We start from the raw sequence: 6,000 nt of genomic DNA on the forward strand, positions 1-6,000 counted from the left end.
GAATGCCCATGACACTGTTGCCCAAGAGCCACCAGAAGAGGCAGGGTGGTGCTGTGGGCAGAAGTGGAGGCTTCGGGGGCCAGAGGGCCTGGTTGAACTTTTGGGTCAACTGTGTGAACTTGAGCACTCCAGTAAACCTTTAAAGCCTCAGTTTAATGCACCTCATGGTGCGTGCCCTCACGGGTTGCTGTAAGGGTTGGATGAGGAGTGCACAGGAATGCCTAGCGGGACACTTGGCACAGTTAAGGCAAGTCACAGGAGGAGCTGCTCTGTGCACAGATCCAGTCCACTCCCGTTACTGCAGGGCACGTCGCGGGGTGGGGGGGGGGGGCGCACGCAGTCAGACACACAGAGCAGTGATTCATCTGGAAAAAAGGAAGCCCACAGCCACTCAAACTGTATCAAGCCTGGAGGTTGCCCTGGGAGATCCCCATCAAACAGTCCATTCATTCCACCTTGAACTCAAACCTCTCCAGGCCCCAGTGGGCTCTGGGACTCCCAGAAGGAAACTGATGGAGAAGAGGGCAGGTCTGTGCGCACAGAGACCGGGGCTGAGTGGGGCGAGGGCAGAAGGCGGGGCTGGGCCTGGACCTCTGGAAGTCAACTTGGCAGAAGTGAGTTTGGGGCCGCCTGCTGTCAACTCCAATTGAGCAAACAGGTCCCTAAGGGAAGTGACAGCAAAGAGTCCAACAGACCAGGCAGTATTAATGGCCACCGTTTATTGAGGGTCAGCCAGGGGCCAGAGTGATAAACGCAAATAAGGCCACATTCCCCCCACCCCTGCTACAAGCCCTTTGATGCTCCTCCCTGCTGTTGTCACCAGGACCCAAACCCTCAATATGGCCTACAAGATCCCCGTGTCCTGAACCCTGCCCACCTCTCAGCTCACTGCCCCTGGTCACCAGGTTTTCTTTGGTTTTTGTTCCTGTTTTCAAATGAACTGTGTTTCTCCAGCCTCAGGGCTTTTGCACAAGCAGGTGCCTCTACCTGGATGCTCCTCTATTATCTTTCCCCAGTTTTATCAACTGTAAGAGACACACGAAAAAAGACCAGCTTTTTACTCTGAAATAATTTGGGGCTACATAAAAGTTGCAAAAAACAGTATAAATAATTCCCGTATTCCCTTCACTCAGTTTCCCCAAATGTTGGCTTTTCAGCATGTTTACGTTTGTACTGGTGTGTTAGATGCTAGAGCCATTTCTGTGTGTCTCTTCCCAACTCTCCGTGCAGTGACCTCACGTTGGTGGCTTGAAAATGGCTGTGGAGGCAGAGCATCTACAGCATAGAAACCGGTAATCAGGGCCTTTTCCGCAGCAAATGCTGTTACCATACTACCTGTCACCATACTACCCTTGTATCAATGTCTTTTCTTTCTCTCTCTTTATTGTGTGTGTGTGCATCGCTCTTTATATGTACGTACACTTATAGTCCTTTTTTTTTCTGAGGGGTTTGAGAATCGGTGACAGACATGTCCCTTTATCCCTAAATACTTTGGTGCAGATTTCTTAAAAAGAAGGACATTCTCATACAATAACCACAGTACATTTATCAAAATCAGAAAATTAGTATTTATACAACTCTATCCAACTCTATTTTCTGACCTTATTCAAGCGTCTCCAAATGTCCTACTAAAGTCGTTTATAGCAAAAAAAAAAAAAAAAAAAAAAAATTCTGCTCTGTGTACTGTGTAAATATCTTCTGTCGTATCCCCTGCTGGTTGTAGTATCCATTTATGATTCTTGCCCAAAACAATTGATATTATGATGAGTAATGATTGGTAAATGGTAATTTTCTAATTCCATCATTTCTTCTACATTTGTTCCTTAGCATTCTTTGTTAAGGAAGAATGTTCTTTTCTTCCCTAATCATTTGTTTGTTCATTAATTTATTTATTTTAGGATGGACTCATGGATTCCTATTTTGATCTTTGGGTTATATTCTATAACTCATTATTTATTTCAGTGCTCAAATTATGCCAGATTTGTCCAGGAGAAACCCCTTTAAGGCTCCATGCTTACTGACATGTCCTCAGTATTATTTTTTCTCTAAGTACATCATCACTTCCTGGCACAACAAAATGTTCCAGGGTCATTTTATTCTTTGCCTGAGTCAGCCCTGGAATTGGGTGTTTCCCCAAAGTGCTGGTTCCTTTCAGTGGAGAATGGCATTTAGAAACCAAGATCTGGGAACTGGGGTGCTCTGGGCTTCTGCGGAAGATACATCTTTCCAATCTCTGACAACAGTATGCATTTTACAGTCTACGGTGTGTACAGATCCACTGGTCTAGCATTTGGCTCTTTTCCCTCTGGCCACTTTTTTTTTTTTTTTTTTTTTGCGGTACGCAGGCCTCTCACCGCTGCGGCCTCTCCCGTTGCGGAGCACAGGCTCCGGACGCGCAGGCTCAGCGGCCATGGCTCACGGGCCCAGCCGCTCCGCGGCATGTGGGATCTTGTGGGATCTTCCTGGACCGGGGCACGAACCCGTGTCCCCTGCATTGGCAGGCGGACTCTCAACCACTGCGCCACCAGGGAAGCCCCCTCTGGCCACTTTTCTACTCGACCTGAAGCTTAGCCCAGCAGTGAGCCCTCTGCCAGGACCCCTTCCCCAACCTTCCCACCGTTCTCTCTGCCTGGTTCACACGCCCTTTTGTCCTGTCTCCCCTTTCCACTGAACCACCGTCTGGGAGCCTGTCTGCCTGGAGATTTTATACCAGGCAAGCTTGCTGCAGGGCAAGGTGGATTTCTCTTGGATTTTACCCTATTCTGATCCCTGCCATTACAGACCTTCTTTGTTTTAAATTGGGTGGGAGATAGGAAACTCCTCTGGGGCTGAAGGAGAGCCTAAAAGAGTTCTTTCAGTAAGCACAAAATAACATTTCTAAGGGTAAGAATGCTCTGAGTCATAGTTAATTACTAGAGTTTTTCTTTCGTGGTGTTATCTAAAATAATAGTGTTTTAGATTCAGTGAACTAGATCACGCCTAGTTATCCTTCAGAATGGAGCTCCCGGTACTTCCTCATGAGTACTTTTCCTCCACAGCACTCAACACAACCTAACATAGATTCTGAGGTCACTGGTGGTTCATACCTGTCTGAAGGCCCCATGAGCACGTGCCCTGTCTCTCTTATATTCAGAGCTGTATCATCAATGCCTGGCACATTGTAGGTGCTCAGTAAAAATTGGTTGAATGAATGACTGAATTAATTTTATCTTCTCAATAATCTGCAAAGCAGAGATGACTCTCCCTGCTTTACAGATGGGGAAACTGAAGCTCTAAGGGACAAGGGTTGTTCAATGTTGTTCCACCCGTAAGTGGTGGGATGGGGATTCAAAACTGGACTTGTTGGAATCCAATATCTGTGCAAAGTGTTTCAATGGAGGACATGCTTTTAGTGGAGGATTGAATTGAGTTTTTATTCCCATGATGAGTTTGGTTGCTGAAGGAGTTTCTAAGTTCTTAGAAATTAGGGCAGCACAAAAATGATCCAAAAGAGGGCACAGAACAGGGGCTGGTGCTGCAAAACTGCCGCGAGGGGCCCTCTGAGGGGCCATTGCCACTCATCTCATCCTTTGCCATACTCCTACTGGACCGGCCTGGACTGCCAGGTCCCATTAGGGAAGGGTCAGGCGGAGGTAGGGGCCAGGGACTTGACCCCAACCGCGAGCCCCACCCCCCAGCTCTACCTGACTAGCTCTGGGCCCAGCCAGGGTGACGTCTATGGCAGAACGCACTGCTCCCAAGGGCTCCACCATCTCATCTTCTCTGCCTCCTACACATGCCCAGCAGTTGGGCAGAATGGAGTTACACCTCTGCTCGGGAGATAGGGAAACGCAGTCCCAGAGGATATAAATACTCACCAGAGAGTAAATTTCTCCATCTGTACAATGGGAGGATTGGACTTGGTGATATCACAGGTTTCTCCAGTTCTCCTTGTAGTGGTTTGATGACCAGGGGCCCCTCCCCCAGCTTTCCTTGTCAGACCCCCAAACCTCAGGGCTTTTCTGCCCTCCTCCCAGGGGAAACAGTGCTTCCAATTGCTTCCCCTGGAACTGACCAGAGTCAAAACACAATCCTCATTCACATTTCAAAGGCCCCCGATTGCCTAATCCAGATTAGACACACCAGCCACCTGGTCTCTGAAAGTCCCTGTCCTGGCCAGGCAGCTGGGTTGGCCTTTCATGAGATGTGGAAAGCACCTGTGGAGATGGTTTGAGAGGCACTGAAAGACATTTCCACTTCTAAACAGATCTCTCCTAGAAATACCGCAGATTATAATGCTACTCACGCTTGTGCTCGTATGCATCAGGTGGCAGGTACTCATTTAATCCTTTACCATAACCCTGCGAGGCGGGTGCTGCTCTTTCCCCATTTTACATATGAGGACACAGAGGCACAAGGAGGTTAAACGACTTGCCCAAGGTCAAGGTGGAGAATTTGAACTTCGCGAGTGCAGGTTCATAACCACTGCACTCCACTACCTGAAATTCCACTCTCGGCTGTCTTGCCTCTCATTTGGAATGCGAACACCATGGAAGATAGCCTTGGAACACCAGCATCTCAGTGACAAGTTAGATGGGCCAGCTGGGCTGCAGACCACTGCCCACCGGATGCTTTAGGGACTTCAGGCCCTGGGCAACTTCTGGTCAGCTCTACCTCCGGCCTGCCCCCTCCCCTCCTCACTGCCCCAGGGCCAGCCTTGAGCTCAGCGACAGACCAGACACACACCCAGGCCTGCAACACAGGTGAGAGGGGCTGCAGGTGACTAGAAATCACCTCCCAGTGTTCAGACAGGCCTGGGGTTCCTGGTGTCATGAAATGTGAAGGGCAGGGTCCCAGCCTGTTCTTCCTGAGGGACAAAGACCCTTGCTTCAGATGTGGTGAGGAGTGGGCTCAGGTACCCCGGAATGAGGGGCCATAGCGCTCATTAAAGATGGCTTTAAAATGAACTCCTGGGGGCTTCGCGGGTGGCGCAGTGGTTGAGAGTCTGCCTGCTAATGCAGGGGACACGGGTTCGAGCCCTGGTCTGGGAAGATCCCACATGCCGCGGAGCAACTAGGCCCGTGAGCCACAACTACTGAGCCTGCGCGTCTGGAGCCTGTGCTCCGCAACGAGAGGCCGCGATGGTGAGAGGCCCGCGCACCGTGATGAAGAGTGGCCCCCGCTTGCCACAACTGGAGAAAGCCCTCGCACAGAAACGAAGACCCAACACAGCAAAAATAAATTAATAAACTCCTAACCCCAACATCTTCTTAAAAATAAAAAGAACTCCTGGCCAGAGGGACTGCTACATTATGTGCCCTACTCAGGACCACAAATACAGCTTAAATAGACTTTAAATACAAACTCACCTGTCACAGACTCAATCTACTTCCTGTGCACACAGGTACTGCATTCTCCAGAGGCTGTACCATGGGCTCCTGTGAGCACACCCAAGCCACATTCACATCTGCATTTGTACACACACACACACACACACACACACACACACTTATAGTTGAGCCCCCAAGCACACCCAGCTTTCCAAAGCAGGCACCCACAGGTGATAGAAAGAGCGTCATACCTTTATCAACTCTTATTGGGATAGAGACCCCCGGGGGAAAAATTGCCTGGTGCTACTCAAATGGAGAGTGATGCTCTCCTTTCCTTCCCCACTTCCTCTCCACACATCCCTCACCCTGCTCTGGGAGCCACTCCTGTAGGGAGTGTGGCAGCCCGAGAGGTGAGAGTGTGCTGGGAGATACTGAGTCTGGCTCTCAGCAGGAAAGGGCTAGCCTAATGGGGTCAGAGTCTCCAGTATGACAGCCGCGCCTCCCTCCCACCCCACCCCCATACAGACTCACACGCAGCTCCCAACCTGGAAAGAGGGCCAGCGTGCCCAAACCCAGAGCTCAGAGCGGCGGCAACAGGATCATTGTTTGCCCTGAAATCTGCATCCCTCACATGGCTACATCCTAAGGAGACGGATGGTGGGGGGGGGAGGAGTGGGGCTGGGAAGGGGAC

Source organism: Lagenorhynchus albirostris, chromosome 1 (genome assembly GCF_949774975.1).
Source record: "Lagenorhynchus albirostris chromosome 1, mLagAlb1.1, whole genome shotgun sequence".
NCBI lineage: Eukaryota > Metazoa > Chordata > Mammalia > Artiodactyla > Delphinidae > Lagenorhynchus > Lagenorhynchus albirostris.